General features: G+C 36.5%; 1 pseudogene; it reads right to left on the bottom strand.

Annotated features, from left to right (window-relative positions):
* Positions 1 to 6737: 6737 nt before the first annotated feature.
* Positions 6738 to 12040, bottom strand: LOC113000174 (activating signal cointegrator 1 complex subunit 1-like; annotated as a pseudogene).
* Between the last annotated feature and the right edge of the window lie 5434 nt (positions 12041 to 17474).

Raw genomic sequence — 17474 nt, 5'->3', positions numbered from 1 at the left:
TAATTTAATTTTTATTCTGTGATAATGTGCATGATAGTTGTTTCTTTTGTGAATATTGCACATTCCTTCTTTAAAGAACTCATCATGGCAGAAGATCGTCCACACAGGATGACGCTAGAGGATTACTCTAGTCCTATTATACCTTAATACTTCACCAGCATAGCCAGACCAGAGGTGCAGGCGGCCAACTTCTCATATCCATATTCCTTGATTCAGCTGATTCAAGGGAATCTATTTCACGGCCTACCAAGTGAAGATCCATACGCACACCTGGCCACATACATCGACATTTGCAACACGGTGAAGATAGTCGAAGTGCCAAAAGACGTCATCCGCCTCAATCTATTCTCTTTTTCCTTGGCCGATAAAGCAAAAATATGGCTTCGCTCGTTTAAGGGGAATAGTCTGCGGACATGGGACGAGGTGGTGGAGAAATTCTTGAAGAAATACTTCCCAGAGTCAAAGACCATTGAAGGGAAGATGAAAATCTCTTCATTCCATCAATTTCCTGATGAATCCCTCAGCGAGATGCTCGACCGTTTGCACAGACTACTCAGGAAAACGCCTACACATGGGTACAGTGAACCGGTGCAACTGAACATCTTCATAGATGGCTTGCGACCACAATCAAAATAATTACTGGATGCATCCGTAGGAGGGAAGATCAGGCTAAAGACACCGGAGGAGGCAATGGAACTCATAGAAAACATGGCGGCTAGTGATCACGCCATTCTTTGTGATCGCACATATGCACCAACAAAGAGAAGCCTTCTAGAACTCACTACTCAAGATGCAACCTTAGCTCAGAACAAGCTGTTGTCCTGACAAATAGAAGCCCTAACAGAGACCCTCAACAAGCTTCCACAACAATTACAAGCAGTAAGTCCTTTTCATTCTTCTGTTATGCAGGTAGGGGGATGCCACATATGTGGAGGAACACACGAGCCTGGGCAATGCGTAATGCAACAAGATCCTTCCAGGGAAGTAAACTACATGGGCATACCAAATCGCCACGGATTCCAAGTGTACCACTAGGGAGGACCATTAGGATTCAATCACGGCCCACCAAGATTCAACCAAGGGAGAACTTTTACACAAGGCTCAAGCTGGAGGAGTCATCCTTAGAATCAGTACAACAAAGAGAATAAGAGTCAGCTGCCCTATCAGCATCCTAGCCAGGGGCCAAGTCATCAAGAGAAGCCCACTAACATAGAAGAAATGCTAATACAGTTTATGCAGGAAACAAGGTCACATCAAAAGAGCACTGATGCAACAATTCGGAATTTGGAAGTTCAAATAAGCCAATTAGCTCAAGAAAAAGCTGAAATGCCCACTAGAACTTTCGAGGCCAACACAGAGAAGAACCCAAAGGAAGAGTGCAAGGTAGTTCTGTCCAAAAGCCAGAAGAGAGCACAAGAAGAGGGTGAAGTAGAAGAAGACCAGTCTGAGGAAGGAAGGACAAACAGAGATGAAAAGAAAGAAGAAGAGAAGAAAGAAGAAGAAAGAGAAAAGAAGGAAGAGGAAGAAAAAAATGAGGAGAAAGCACAATAATGGGAGAAACACTCACAAGTAAAAATTCAACAAGAAAGTATTCTCCAAGTCAATACCCTCCTCATCAACTGATTGTCAAGGAAGAAAGACATGGAGAACATGAGAAAACCTTAAGTGTCATTCTTTCCTTGATCGCTACCACTTCTCTTGCAATAATGTGGAAGGTGCTTACAGAATACACGAGTTTCATGGTGTCTCTAGCTAAGAGACGAAAATGCAAGGAGGATGTGTTTTATGTGACCTTCATGCCACCTTGAAGCCATTGGACCCGTCAAGCTAATGACATTAAAGAAGCGCTTACTGGGAGGCAACCCAGGATGTCTTACTCTATCTTTCTTTTAGTTAATTGCATTATGTGTTTTGTTCTTTTTAGGATAGTTGTGTTATTTCCTTTCTTTATTTTGATTTTGTGCATTTTAATTTCAGCAATTTAATTCCAATAGTTTAAATTTAGTCATTGAATAAAAATTGCATGATATTTGTGAAGTCACTATTTAGGCTTTTTCTGAAGGATTCAACACTTGAAATGCTGCATGACAATTGTGAAAATACTGGTTTCCTGGAAGCAAGAGTTAGTCAAACAGTGGAACATGAATCACAAAGAGAGAAAAGGTTAGCTTGATGGAAAAAGATCATGGTCCGGTAAGCCGATAACTTTATCTTGTCCCGGTGAGTTGTGTGAACTTAATTATGAGAGAACGTCTATTTTTAAATTCCTAATTTTGCATCATTCTTAGACTGTTAAATTATTTGCATAAGGTGGATATGATCAAGGCCATGTTTCTTTTTATCTTAGCCACTCAGTCAAAAAGCCAACGTGTGATGAATTTATCCCTTGCACCCCTGTTGAGCCAAAATTAATAATGATTTGTTTGAATAAACCCCTGAGCCTAATTTTGATATCCTTGACCTTGTTTTAGGGTTCTAAGAGAGCATAAGGGTTTCAAGTTATGATAAGTCCTTAATTTGGGGGATTGCTAAGGGAATTTGCCTATATAAAAAAAAGCAGCACACAATAGGGCACCCTCAGAAGCTTGTAAGCCCAAAGTATTCTTATCCAAAAAAAAAAGAAAGAAAGAAAGAAAAAAGATTGCAAATAAGGGCAGAAAAAAAGAGGTGCCATAAGTGCTAAGGTAAAAAAAAAATTAATTTTGAAATAAGGGCAGAAAAATAGAGGTGTCATAAGTGCCAAGAAGAAAAGTGCTGCTAGAGGAATAAAGGCTGAAAAATAAATAAGCCTAGGCAGGAAATAAGTGAAAGTTTTTCTAAGGATGCATGCTCTCTTATAATCCTAAGTTTTTGAAATCCCAGAAAAGTCATGATTTTTTGTTTAGCCAGGTCCCGTTACAAGCCAATAAAAGTCCTTAGTGATCCACCAAGTGTAAGTAAGAATAGCTTTAACTGAGATGAAGTGCAAATTTGGGAATATTAATTGCAGGTCGTAAAATTTCAAACACTCACCCCAGACACTTGTGCGCAGAGAGAAACACTAACCTTGTGAGGAAAGTGAGGCAAGCCAACTTGATTAATTTCCGATACTAACTATTTTCATATCGATGTTGTTTGTGCTTCCATTGTGAGATTATGGCAAAAGCAAAAAGGACCAGTTGAAAGAATTTGAAAAAAATTGTAGCTATTGAAAGTGTTGGAGCATTCGGAGCCTGCTCTCGTTTTTGTTTTTGCTTAAGGACAAGCAAAGTTTTAATTTGGGGGATTTTGATAACTGCTAAATATGAGTTATTTTGATGATAAAAATATATTGAAAATATCCTTAAAAATATTTATTTAGCAGTTATCTTTGGCTTAAATATTAAGATTTGATATTTTTTTTATTTATGACTTTCAGATATGAAAAAGAGAGATTAAAAGAGAAAAAGATCGTGAAAATACCCCAAATATCAGGAAGATATGATTAAAAGCAAAACAAATCCAAAATATATCAAAAATATCAAAAAGGAAGATTTCTAGCATCAGACTCAAGTCTACTGCAATAACTATAAAAAGAGAGTCAAGCCAAACAGAAAAGAAGACCATGTAACCCCCCTCTAGTAGGAGTTTCATTTACTCCCTTTCTTTCTTTCACCCCTCTTATCCCATCAGTTCTTATACCCCATCCATTGTAAAGCCTTTAATGGCCATGAGTGGCTAAACTCCTAGTTAGGGCCTGACAGGCCTAAAAGCCATATGTATGATGTACTCACTATTTATCAATGCAAAGGTGTTTTCTATTCTATTATATTTTCTGCTTTTATCTTGCATTTATTCATCTTTATATTCTGTTAGGGATGAGACGCTCGGGAGAGGATAACTTCTAAGATTTAAATAAGGTATGCTTGCATTGGTTTTAGGGGTTAGACGCTCGGAAGAGTGTAACTTCTAATAGAACAAAAAGAAAGGATTTTATTAGAAAATCATTGCTAGGAATAGAATGATAATTTTATGTCCATGTATTCTTGCAAACATCTAGAATTCATATTTCATGCATTTTATTTGTTGAGTCTTTGCAAAGGAATTTGGAAGATAGATAAATAAAATAGGCTTGTCATCGTGAGGAATCAGGGGCAAGTAAATGAACAGATGTGGGTAGAATTGAATCACTTAAATTGATAAAGAAAAATCATAAACTTATACATCCTAGGTAAACAAGGCAGGCCAGGTCCCAACATTATCACGTTCTTGATTTTATTTCTTTTATCTTCTATTTTATCTTTTATTTTTTATCTTATCTTTATCTTAATCTTTTATTTTTCTTATCTTTTACTTTTATTTTCATATTTTCTTTATCTTCTATCTTTGTCATCTTTTAATTTAAATCTTTTATTTTCATCTTTAAATCTTTATCTTATCTACTATATTTTCTCATCTTTATTTTAAATTCTTTATCTATTTCTTTTAACTTGTGTTTGCATTAATCTAAGTACAAACAAAGTCCCTGTGGATTCGACACTCGGACTTCCAAATACTTTACTACTTGTGACAAATTTGATACACTTGCCAACGAGTTAACATCTTCCTTTTTCCACAATTTTTTGCAGCAATCACAAACACATGAAAAAACTAGGTAATAACACTACCCACCCTTTAGAAAATTTCTCTTATATAGGAACCTATCCTCTTCTCACAAGTCTCATAGCTAGTCTCTAGCGTCCAGCAACACCAAAATGAACACAGTTCACAGTTCACACACAACACAAACACTACATTCCCAACCTCTCTCCTTTCTTTCACCATGAAAATCCATCAACAACCAAAATTAAAAACCAAAACTAACACATCAACAATAGAGAAAACATAAGACAAAAAATAAAAAACTCTCTTGGACCCCTAAATTAACACAGTAGCCATTTATTGATTTAATTTTTTAAAACAAATTTCTAGAAATTATTCCTTCATAATTTCCCCTAAATTAATATATCAATTTTCCATTATATTATATATTAATTGAAAAAGTAAATAAAATGTACATCTAATAAATTGTGTACCTCTTAAAAAATAAAAAAGAAGCAACATGAAAAAACAAAATTTGGTGAGATCTGAAGCTAGTTTCATTCATGGCAGTGTCCAAAGGAAATGGTAGAGTTTGTGTCTAGATGCATAACTTGTTGACAAATTAATATAGAGCACCGAAAGAGACTCTTTATGGCTGTAAGTGTAGGACTCTTTATAACGTAAGTGTTGCATACTTGAAGAGCAGTAATAACATATAATATTACCATATTGGCCAAATTTCCAAGGATTTGTATTTCTTATGCAGGTATTTATGTACGGCTTATGTCATGTAAATCATAACTTTGAATGCATTGCAATCCTAAATTCCATGAGAGCACTGCAAAATTTAGATTTGGCAAGTGTTTTTTCTTCTAAAAATCATGCCTTGGGATCATATGACAAAATCATGCATATGGGAATTCCTGTTAGAAATTGATCGGCAAATTCATCCAGGTAGTTTATTCTTACACTTGTATCAATGCACCTATGCAGAAATATTAGAATGCTTCCCTTACTTCTTATATATGAATGAAAGCTATATGTTTTATTTTTTATACAATTTTGTTTTATGTTTCAGTCGTTATACTTCTATTTCATATCAGTTTTAGATTGTTGGAAAACTAAGCGGTACTGGCATAAACATAATAAAACAGAATTTTTAAGTATAGAAACTGAAACAAAAAAATGCCAAGTATAGAAATAAATCCCACAGACCCGCCACTTTTTCCTCTACAAGATACTATGTATAGAAATAAATCATCAGTTATTTATTACTTTAACTGTTAAAATAAAACATAATTAATAACACTAATTATGATGATTACCTACCGATCCAGAATGAATGGCTTTACTGACTGCAACGTTGTTTAGCCATGAACTTGCTACTTCATCACTCTGCTCTTTGTCAAATCAAAAACAAAATTAATTTTATCATTTCACTTAAAAAAATTTCTTATCTTCACATCTAAATTAGCTATGGATTAAAAATAAAATGGTGCACTAGCTATGATTGAGTCAAGACTCTCTAATATAGAGACACAATTGATAACTTACCACACATGCCACATGCCTCGTTTGAGCCAAATTGGGGCCATAATGTAACAAGACCAAGTTTGATTGGTGCTCTAAAAGGCCAAGCTCTACCAAACATTCTGTTTCCCACTAGGAGAGGCCTCTCAGGAACACCTAATTGTTTGCAACTCTTTGGTAAGGTTCCATTTTCTTTGGCTGTGGTAGCATCGGGGAAATGGTAGCATGGCTCTAGTATGTTGTACACGTTAAGCCCATCAATGGCTTGATACCATAGCAATGATGATCATGTACCCAACAAAGAGCCAGTATTGTTAATTAGTTTTTATTAATAATAATAAGAAGAAGAAGAAAAAAAAAAGAAAAGAAACCCATTTGTGTTGCCATCTTGTTGTTCCTTGTGAATATGTCTCACCCTATCAATTTTTTCAATGCTCTTGTAACACACATCATTATTCCTTAAACAATCAACGATAAACTACCAATTAGGAAGTTGAAGTCTACAAGAGGCAATATCAATTGTTGAGGAAAACACTAACTAAAAATTGATCTCATAATCCCAGACATTTTCTTTTGCTGGTATATAAGTTTAATATATATGGTGAGGCTACCATCAAAATCCTTATTCCATATAAAAGAAAGTGAGGCAACAATCAACAAGACACCAGTCATTCTACCTGGATATTTTTAGGAAAAGGAATTGAAAATCTCAGCAAAAGATGAGCTTCAGGAATAAGATACTGCCCCCAGTCCTCTGATCAATAATGCTTGAATATGCCCTGTGCATCAAAAGAATAAACCTTTCTTGTCCACTTGTTCTTGTTCTTGAACACCGGTATCAACAATTTAAACTAAAAAATTATCTCAAGTTTTACAAAGCAAGGGAGATTATTCAGCTGCAAAAATCAGAGGGGATGGAGTAGCAACTTTTCCTATGCCTTGTGTTCATCACAATGGTGTGTAGCTGTAAAACAAGAGAAAAATCAAGATGCATCAATGATGACTAGAGGCAGTATTACTTATCCAAAAGCAATAAATGAATCTGACAAATTTAATTTACCTTCAATTTCTGTTTAGCATCATTCTCTAATACAAGTCCAACTTCAACATATGCATCAATGATGACTTCTAAAAAAGCTTAGAAAACTCAAACAATTCTTTGAGGGCAATATATGATCAAAATCAGGTACCAAATACACACACACACACACACACACACGAAAGACACGTAAAAGACGATACTCACTGCCAGTCTCTTGGAGTACAGAACACGAGCTTTTGCCAATGAATCTTTCATGCATTCCTACAAGATTAAGCATATGTTTCCCTCATTAAAGATGTTAAACAAATTACAGAGGTCAATTTTAATGGTAAAAGTTTCTAGTAGACATAAAGTGCTACGAGAAATTTTTCAATGAAGGCTAAGGTTACATGAAATCTTTATATTGTTCAGTTACTTCATTCCATAGATTTAGTGAATGTACTAGTAGGGATGTCATTGTATATCTTGTAAACAGATAAGCAGCAAGTAGGAATTCATATGAATAATGTATTAGAAAAATGGAGCTCAAAGTAGATACATACCAGTCCTTTTAATCTTATAGAGAGAGGTTGATCATCCAAGGCTTCCATAACTTTTGAGGAGATACTCTACACAACTGCTACAAACCTAAATACAAAATTCTAATTCTCAAAATAAATTATCAGGTTGAATTTAATAAAACTTACCTGCAAGACCTCAGAGGCTGTCTTAATTTGATCTTTGTTCCATAGCTTAAGCATCAGTACTATAAGGTGAAATGTTCTAGGCTTGATGAATATGGATTTGTCAATACCCAGGTCTACAAAAGTTCAACATAAATAAAAAAGATTTCATATTGAAGATGAATCATGTGTTTGGAGAATTATAGCACATACCCAATTCCAAAACCCCCCAAACCCCTCTTTGATTCTCCCTCCATTGCCACCCCCAACGACAATGCCTCAACCCAGAGCATCGCGCATCCTCACCCTCCGAACCATCTTTGACGGCACCGTCAAACCAATCCGCGATCGTGGCCTCGACCACGCCATAGAGCGCGAGAGAAACCTCAAACCCTTAATCTCCCTCAAAAACCTCATCAAGCGTGAAACCTCTAAGTCCCTCCCTGTCTCCCTCATCAGACGCTCCCTCTCCCTCCCCTTTCGCCCCATCGAATTCACCCGCAAGTACCCCTCCGTCTTCGAGCTGTTGCCTCCCCCCTGTCCGCCTCACTCCCGAAACCCACCGCCTCGACTCCGAGGAGCACCTCCTTCATCACTCCGACCACTTCAAACACCAAGCCGCCAGCAGGCTCCTTGATTGCCAGAATCCACAAAATCCCACTTCCTCTTCTTCGACGGTGTCGCCTCCGACCTCTCTGTGCGCCGCGTCGTCCTTCGCCTCTGCTTCTACGGCAACGATGAGCACTGCGTCGCTTCACTGAAGGCGCGGGCGGTGCTAGTGGACGGCGTGAGCCACATGGAGGGGGACCCATGCTGTCCTACCAGAGAGAGAGAAAGTGAGAAAAGCGAAAGAGAGAAAAAAGTGAGGATAAGACAAAGAAATAAAGGGTCTGTCGATAAGAGAGAGAAAAAAAACGAGAAAAATATAACCATTCAAAGATGGTGGGGTAAACCCGTCTTTGTAGAGAGTTTAACTATGACGGTCTTTTTAATAACCGTCCTTAAACTTACACCTTAATTACGTTACTGCCATTCCATTCTCTTCAAAGACGAGTTTCTACCAACCGATGTTATTGGTGCGTTGTAGTAAACAGGTTTTGTAGTAGTGCATATTCATAACAATACAAGTTGCAATGAAGGTGTCTCTCCTTTGGAACCCATTAGGTAGTCAAGACAACGTGTCATACTTACGAGCGTGGCTGTCTTTATGCACCATGTGATTGTTTTTTGACTTTGAATTAGTGTTATACACTTTGACTAAACTTTATCATGTGTTTCAAGAATGATGTCTCCAACAACAATGTTGAGAACACGACCACCAAGTTCTAGGTATAAAGCATTTCAAATTTGTTACATATATTTTAGGGTTTACACGAAAATAAGTTACTTTCTTTTTGAGTAAATGTCATTGCCACCGTTTATAGTGTTATGCAGCAAACATATAATCATTCCTATGGTGTAAATAGGAGTCCACTATTAATGGATTGGAGGGTTCACGAAGCAATATGGTTCTAGAGGATGGAATATACCTTGCTATGATTACCCTTGTAAACACTATCGAAGTAAGATACCTTTGTTTGATGAAAAAAATTATATTGTAATCCTAACTAATATGTTTTAATACTAGATTTTTAACATAAGCATAGCATGCAGAGAAAGCTCGACAAACTGACCACTAAGATAGAGGATATTGTAATCCTAACTAATATGTTATAGGAAGTGTTTTACCTATAGTTTGCACCATAAACAATGATTCTGATCTCAATACTTGGCTCTTTGACTCGAGGGCTACTGGTCACATTGCATCTTCCCTTGATTTGTATAGTGAGTGTAAACAGATTTCTCCCATCACTGTTAGCCTCCCTAATGGAGAACAACTGATTGCTAGATACTCTGGGACTGTGCACATTTCAGAATTTCTTGTTCTGACTGATGTGTTGTATCTACCTAATTTCAATTTCAATTTGATCTCCATTTCCAAATTGACTAATTCCATGCATTATCAGCTTTTATTCTTGGCTAATAAATGTCTGATACAGGAAATCTCCACCAAAAGGATAATTGGTACAATTGATGTTGAAACTAGTCTGTACAAACTCAAGTCAACCTTTAGCCATCACAACAATACATCCTTTGCTATACTCAATCCCTCCAATTATGTCAATTCTTGTAATAAAATACTCATTGATATGTGGCACTATAGATTAGGACACTTATCCAATGAAAGAATGTTAGCCATGAAACAATATTATCCCATTTTAAATTCTCTCAGAGAGATTATTTGTGAAGCTTGTCACAAAACCAAACAAAAGAAATTGATTTTTCCCGTTAGCAGTTCTCATTCTCTTTCTCCCTTTGCTTTAATACATGTTGATATTTGGGGTCCCTGTTCAACCACTTCTATACATGGTCATAAATATTTTCTTACTATTGTTGATGATCATACTAGATTTGTTTGGGTTTTACCAATGTCTTCTAAAGCTGAAGCTCAATCTCTTTTACAAGGTTTTATTAAATCTGCTGAAAGGCAATTTGATACAAAAGTTAAAGTTATTCGCTCAAATAATGGTGATGAATTTATCATGAGTCATTTCTTTCAAGCCACTGGTATTATTCATCAAACAACATGTGTTGAAACTCCCCAACAAAATGGGATTGGCGAAAAAAAACATCAACATTTACTTAATGTAACTTAAGCCCTTTTGTTTCAATCTAACCTTCCAAACATTTTTTGGTCCTATGCTTTACTTCATGCTACTAATTTGATAAACATCATTCCTACACCTTTTATGAAAAATGAGTCTCCATATCAAAAACTTTATTCTGCATTATATGATGTTAATTTACTTCGAGTTTTTGGTTGTCTATGTTACATTAGCACTCTCAGTGCTAATAGAAAAAGTTGAATCCTAAAGCCTTACCTTGTGTGTTTCTGGGATTTAAATCCCACAAGAAAGGTTACATTGTGTATAATCTCCATACATGAACCATTGATGTGTCTCGAAATGTCATTTTTTATGAGAATTGCTTTCCCTTCTCCACTCTCAACATTGTTGACCCTACCACCCTTGCTCACCCTTCCATCACTACACATAATCCACAAGCCTTTTCTTCTCCTATAGATTCCCCTTCTCCTACACCTTTACCTCCTCAACCTGAACTTATATTTGTTGACCAGCCATATACTGAACCCATCTCCTCCGAACATTCCCTTCGTAAGACTGAAAAAGTTTGAACCAGACCCATCAAATACAATGAGTATCAAACCAATTTCGCATCAACCACTGTCACTAATCATCCAGACACCAAACATCTTATTTCCTCTGTGATTTCCTATAATAAGCTCTCTTCCGATTATCACAACTTTATTCTTAATGTCTCTGGTAATTATGAGCCTAAGTCTTATACTGAAGCTTGTAAACATGATTCATGGGTTCGAGCTATGCATGATGAAATTTCTGCTTTAGAAAGGAATCATACATGGTGCTTACTGATTTACCTCAGCATAAAAATGTGATTGGTTGCAAATGGATTTACAATATCAAACATAATGTAGATGGCTCTATTGAATGATATAAGGCTCGCTTGGTTGCTAAGGGCTATACCCAAATTGAAGGCCTGGACTATTTAGATACTTTTTCTCTAGTAGCCAAAATTACTACAGTTTGACTTTTGCTGGCACTCGCTGCTTTAGATAAGTGGTTTATCAGACAGTTTGATGCCAATAATGTGTTCCTTCAAGGTGATCTTAATGAAGAGGTGTATATGGTTCTACCTCCAAGTATGAAATCTACTAAACCTAGTCAAGTTTGTAAGTTACAAAGATCTCTTTATGGGTTGAAACATGCTAGTCGTCAATGGTATGGTCAATTATCTACTTTTCTTGTGGCTTATGGCTTCAAACAGTCTACTACTGACTATTCTCTCTTTACTTTGAAAAGAAAAAATTCATTCACTGCATTATTGGTCTACATTGATGATATTTTTCTGAGTGGGAATGATCTCTCTGTTATTTCTCATATTACAAAATTACTGGATGCATATGACACTTTTAAGATCAAAGAGCTTGGTAATTTGAAGTATTTTCTTGGATTTGAAGTTGCTCGTGGAACCTCTAGTATTAACATTTGTCAAAGAAAGTATGCTTTGGATCATCTCACCAATATTGATATGTTAATTTCCAAGCCTGTTTTTACTCCTTTTGATTACTGTACCAGACTGCATCAATCCTCTGGATAATTGCTTTCTGATTCACAGATTTCTTCATATAGACGCTTAATTGGCATGTTAATATACCTTACAAATACCAGACCTGATATCACCTTTGTCGTTCAACACTTGATTCAGTTCATTGCTTCTCCCACTACTGCTCATTACACGACTCTTTATCGTATTCTTTGATACATTAAAGCTGCTCCTAGTTTGGGTATTTTCTTTCCTTCAACCAGTGAGCTTCAGCTCAAAGCCTTTAGCGATTCTGATTAGGCTGGATGTATTGATACTAGTAAATCCATTACTAGTTTTTCTATTTATCTTGGTTCATCACTTATATCATGGAAATCTAAGAAGCAAGCCACAGTCTCGAGAAGTTCTTCTGAAGTCGAATATCGTGCCCTTGCTACTGTAACTTATGAAATTCAATGGCTCACACATTTGCTTCATGACTTTGGTATTATTCATAAGCCTGCTTTGGTGTTCTATGACAATAAACCGGCTCTCCACATTGTAACTAATCCTGTCTTCCATGAAAGAACCAAGCATATTGAGATTGATCGTCACTTGGTTCATGACAGGTTGCTTTCGGGTTTGATCAAACTCTTGCCTATTGATTCAACACAACAACTTGTTGATGTTTACACAAAAGCTTTAGCTCCTGGTGCTTTTCATTTTATCTGTTCCAAGTTGGGTATGAATGACATTCATTCCCTAGCTTGAGGGGGGATATTAGCCTTCTTTCTCATTTCAGTTAGAATAGTTATAACCGTCTTAGCTGTCAGTTAGTTTGTTATAAACTAACTCTTGTATATAATCTGTATTCATGATTGAATTAAGTAATCATAAGCATTCCTTTTGTCTTCTTCTTTGAGCTTCTTTTCTCTCTGTCTTAGAATATGTTGTGCCATGAGTTTTACAAACTTATAACTTACAAGTCAATGAATATTATTGAAATCGTTCCTCGACTCCGGCACGTGTATATGAATTTTAGGATGCCATGTGTACTTTTGTTCCCAGTCTAGATATGGGGCTGACCACTGACCAAGCGCGTGTCTCTACGTATATGTTTAGCTTTCTAAAGAGTCCTGAGTAAGTGTCCCCTTTGTAATGGTCATATTTAACGTTAATCTTAGTATTGTACCCTTAACATGAACAACTAATTAATAATGCAGTGAGATTGTTTACATATGTGGAAATCATATTGGCACTAGGGAAGATTTTCGCAACCTTTGTGACATGCGTATAGTTGCTACAGAGGTGCCACTATTTTAAGTATTCTTTAATCTGGACTACTAATTGTTAATATTTATTGTTAGAGTAATTTATTTGTACTTGATGTTAGCAGATTGTGCACCTCATGTTTGCCAACATTTCACTAAAACAAATAGTGAAGAACATAGCCAACATTTGGTGTCTTACACCATCATTTGTAGTAACATGATTGCATTTTTGTACACCTACGACCATTGTTTCATTCGACTTAAATAACAAATTCAGCACATATTTATTGTATAACAGTGAGACTTATGGTTTGGAGAATCAGTTGACAACTTATACAATAAATATAAAAAAGAGTGGATGCCTCGACTTTCCAATATGTCTCTGGTATACAAGACATCCAGTTCTAACCCTGTCCACACTTAAATATATATGGTGTTACTAACATTGTTGGACAATTTTTTCAGGTATATGTACCAGTACAAGACAATGATTGTCATTGGTATTTGGTAGTTATATCAATTTGAGACAAGAAGGTGTACCATCTAGATACATATGTACACGAGGAAGTCATGGCTGCAAGAAAGGAGATGATTTAGTTAATAGTAATATCTTAATACTCTACCAATTTTTCAATAAGTTTTATTTACAAGGGAAATTTAGAAGGCTAATATGAACATAATTTTTTTAAAATGGATAGTGTGTCACTATTGCAATCATCACGAACCGTGTTTTTGAGGATACAAATTGTTAATAATAATTCAAAAGTCAGTTAGAAGTTAGTTAGTTTGTTAGCTCACTATTTTGGGATCAAGCTAATTGAGTCCTTTGTTATAAATAGTGAGATCATTGAGTTGATGTATATTCATTTTTTCTTGAAAGATTCAGTTCATCATCATTCTCTATTCTTTCTCTGTTCTATACACACGTTCTGCAAATCTCATTCCCTAACAAATTGGTATCAAGAGCTTTGGTTATCTTCTTAAAAGCATTGTTGAAGAACGATGGGATCAACCAATGGTAACTTCCCTGCAAACCTTCCCATTCTTGAGGGCAAAAACTGGAACAAGTGGAGTGTCCAGATGAAGGTGATATTCGCATATCAAGAAGTCCAAGAAGTGGTTGATGAAGGTTATCCTGCACTTGTAGAAGATGCAACAGAAGCACAAAGGGCTGTGCATCGGGAAAACAAGAAGAAAGATAATAAGGCTTTGTTTTTCATTCATCAATGCATAGATAATGCACACTTTGAGAAAATTGCTTCAGCAAAGACCTCACATGAAGCCTGGAAGATTCTTGAGAAGTGTAATGAGGGTGCCGATCAGTTGAAGAAAGTGCGATTACAAACTCTGAGACGCCAATATGAGCTGATGCAGATGAATGTGACTGAAAAGGTAGCAGAGTTTTTTTAATCGTGTAATCGCCTTGACAAATTCAATGAAAGTTGCTGGTGAAACGGTTACAAATCAAATGATTGTTGAAAAGATTCTTCGCACTCTGATTCCTAAGTTTGATCATGTTGTTGTGGCGATAGAGGAATCAAAGAATCTTGCAACTCTAAAAGTAGAAGAATTGCAGGGTTCATTAGAAGCATATGAACAACGTATGCTGGAAAGGCAAAGTGACAGATCTCAGGACCAGGCTCTTCAAGCTCAAACTTGGAAGAAAGGTGGTCTTTCTGGTAAAAAAGGCAATCGAGGCAGAGGAAGATCCAGAGAGTATAGAAGCAATCATGGAAGTTTTGGAAAACAATCTCAGAACAATGAGGAAAATGATCAATCTGAATCTTCTTCAAGAAGAGGAGGATCACAAAATTGGCAAGGAGGTAAGAAGAAAGTTGATCGAAGATTTCTTAGGTGCTTTAATTGTAACAAGTTGGGGCACTTCTCAAGTGAGTGCAAGGCACCTGCTGATTCAAGAGGAAAATTCAGTAATGAAGCCAATCTTGTGAGTGAAAAGCTTGATCAAGACGAAGAACCAGTCACTCTTATGATGATGACAAAAGAAAGGAGTAGCAATTCAGGAATTTGGTACATTGATTCAGGATGTACCAATCACATGACTGGCCACAAAGAATGGCTAGTCAATCTTGATCTTAGCAAAAAGAGCAGAGTTCGATTTGCTGATGATAGACACATTACAGCAGAAGGAATTGGTGATGTCTATGTCAAAAAGAAAGATGGGAAGGATGTTGTGATTACAGAGGTGCTCTATGTTCCTGGGTTAAAGAGCAATCTTATCAGCATGGGTTAGTTGCTTGAAAAAGGGTTTTCACTGTACATGATAAGTGGTCATCTTGGAGTATATGATACTCATCAAAGAAGGATTTTGAAGGTTCCCCTCACTAGAAACAGAACCTTTCAAATCAAGGTGAATGCTTTAGAATCACATTGCTTATCAGCTGAAGTGGACAAGGATGGCTCTTGGTTATGGCATCTCAGATTTGGTCACCGAAACTTCAAGAGTTTGAGTCTTCTGAATTCAAAAGGAATGGTGTCAGGAATGACTCCAATAAAGCTTCCCTCAAAGGTATGTGAAAGTTGTTTGGTAAGTAAGCAATCCAGAAACTCTTTTGGCTCTTATACTCCTGAAAGATCTACTGTTGTGTTAGATGTTATATACTCAGATGTGTGTGGTCCAATTGATACTGTCTCATTGGGTGGAAACAAATACTTTGTATCCTTCATTGATGAAATTAGTAGAAAATTATGGGTGTATTTGCTTAAGGCCAAGAGTGAATTTTTCTCTGTGTTCAAAGTGTTTAAATCAATGGCTGAAAAACAATCTGGAAAATACATCAAGGTGTTGAGAACTGATGGAGGTGATGAGTTCTGTTCACATGAAATGGAAAATTTTTGCACAGAAAATGGAATATTGCATGAAATTGTAGCTCCATATACACCACAACACAATGGGATAGCTGAAAGGAGGAATAGGACTATACTCAATATGGTGAGAAGCATGTTGAAAGGCAAGAACATGTCTCATACATTTTGGGGAGAAGCTATTATGACAGCAGCTTATGTACTGAATTTGTGTCCTACAAAGAAGCTTGGATCAAAAGTACCAGAAGAAATCTGGACTGGAAAGAAGCCTTCTGTTAAGCATCTTAAAGTTTTTGGCTGTTTATGCCATAAACACATTCCTGATCAGAAAAGAAAGAAGCTGGATTATAAGAGTGAGTCAATGGTTTTCATAGGATATAGCTCTACTGGTGCATACAAGCTGTATAATCCTAGAACCAAGAAAGTAGAATTCAGCAGAGATGTATTGTTTGAAGAATATAGTGCTTGGAAATCCGATAATTGTTGTTCAGGTCAGGATCAAAAGTGGCTGAGATAGATCTGGATCTAGATCAGACTGCATCTGATTTAGATAATGGAGAAGAACTTGGAGAGGAACTCAATTTACCACTTGCACCATCTGTGGAATCAAATGCACCTCAGAATGAAAGGCCAAGAAGACATGCTGAAGTGCCTGCAAGATTACATGACTATGAATTGTTCCAGGATTTTGAAATTGGGAATGATGGTGAGCTAATCCACATGACATTACTTGCTGATGTTAGTCCAGTTAGTTTTGATGAAGCTATAGTTAATGAAACTTGGAGGAAAGCTATGAAAGAGGAGCTGGTTTCCATTGAGAAAAATGAAACTTGGGAATTGGTAGAGCTTCCAGCAAATAAAAGACCTATTTCAGTGAAGTGGGTATTCAAAGTGAAACTGAATCCAAATGGTTCTATCTTAAGACACAAGGCCAGACTTGTTGTTAGAAGCTTCATGCAGAAAGAGGGACTGGATTACTCAGAAGTGTTTGCTCCTGTAGCAAGAATGGAGACAATAAGGCTATTGGTGGCTTTGGCTAGTTGGAGAGGATGGAAACTTTGGCAGCTTGATGTTAAGTCTGCATTTTTTAATGGGCCTTTGGAAGAAGAGGTTTACATTACACAACCTCCTGGGTTTGAGCTTAAAGGGAGTGAAGACAAGGTTCTTAAGCTCAAGAAAGCACTTTATGGTTTGAAGCAGGCTCCTAGAGCTTGGAACAAAAGAATTGATGCATTCTTAAGCAAAACTGGTTTCAGAAAATGTTCTGTTGAGCATGGCTTGCATGTGAAGAAAAGTGATTCTGGTGGAATATTGCTTATATGCTTATATGTGGATGATTTACTCATCACTGGAAGTAGTAGCACTGAAATAGCATAAATTAAAAGATGTTTGAGCAGTGAGTTTGAAATGACTGATCTAGGCAAGTTGTCATACTTCCTAGGT

The sequence above is a fragment of the Glycine max genome, chromosome 18 (assembly GCF_000004515.6).
Source record: "Glycine max cultivar Williams 82 chromosome 18, Glycine_max_v4.0, whole genome shotgun sequence".
NCBI classification, from domain to species: domain Eukaryota; kingdom Viridiplantae; phylum Streptophyta; class Magnoliopsida; order Fabales; family Fabaceae; genus Glycine; species Glycine max.
The sequence above is the reverse complement of the archived record's forward strand: the minus strand, read 5'-3'. Positions and strand labels throughout refer to the sequence as shown.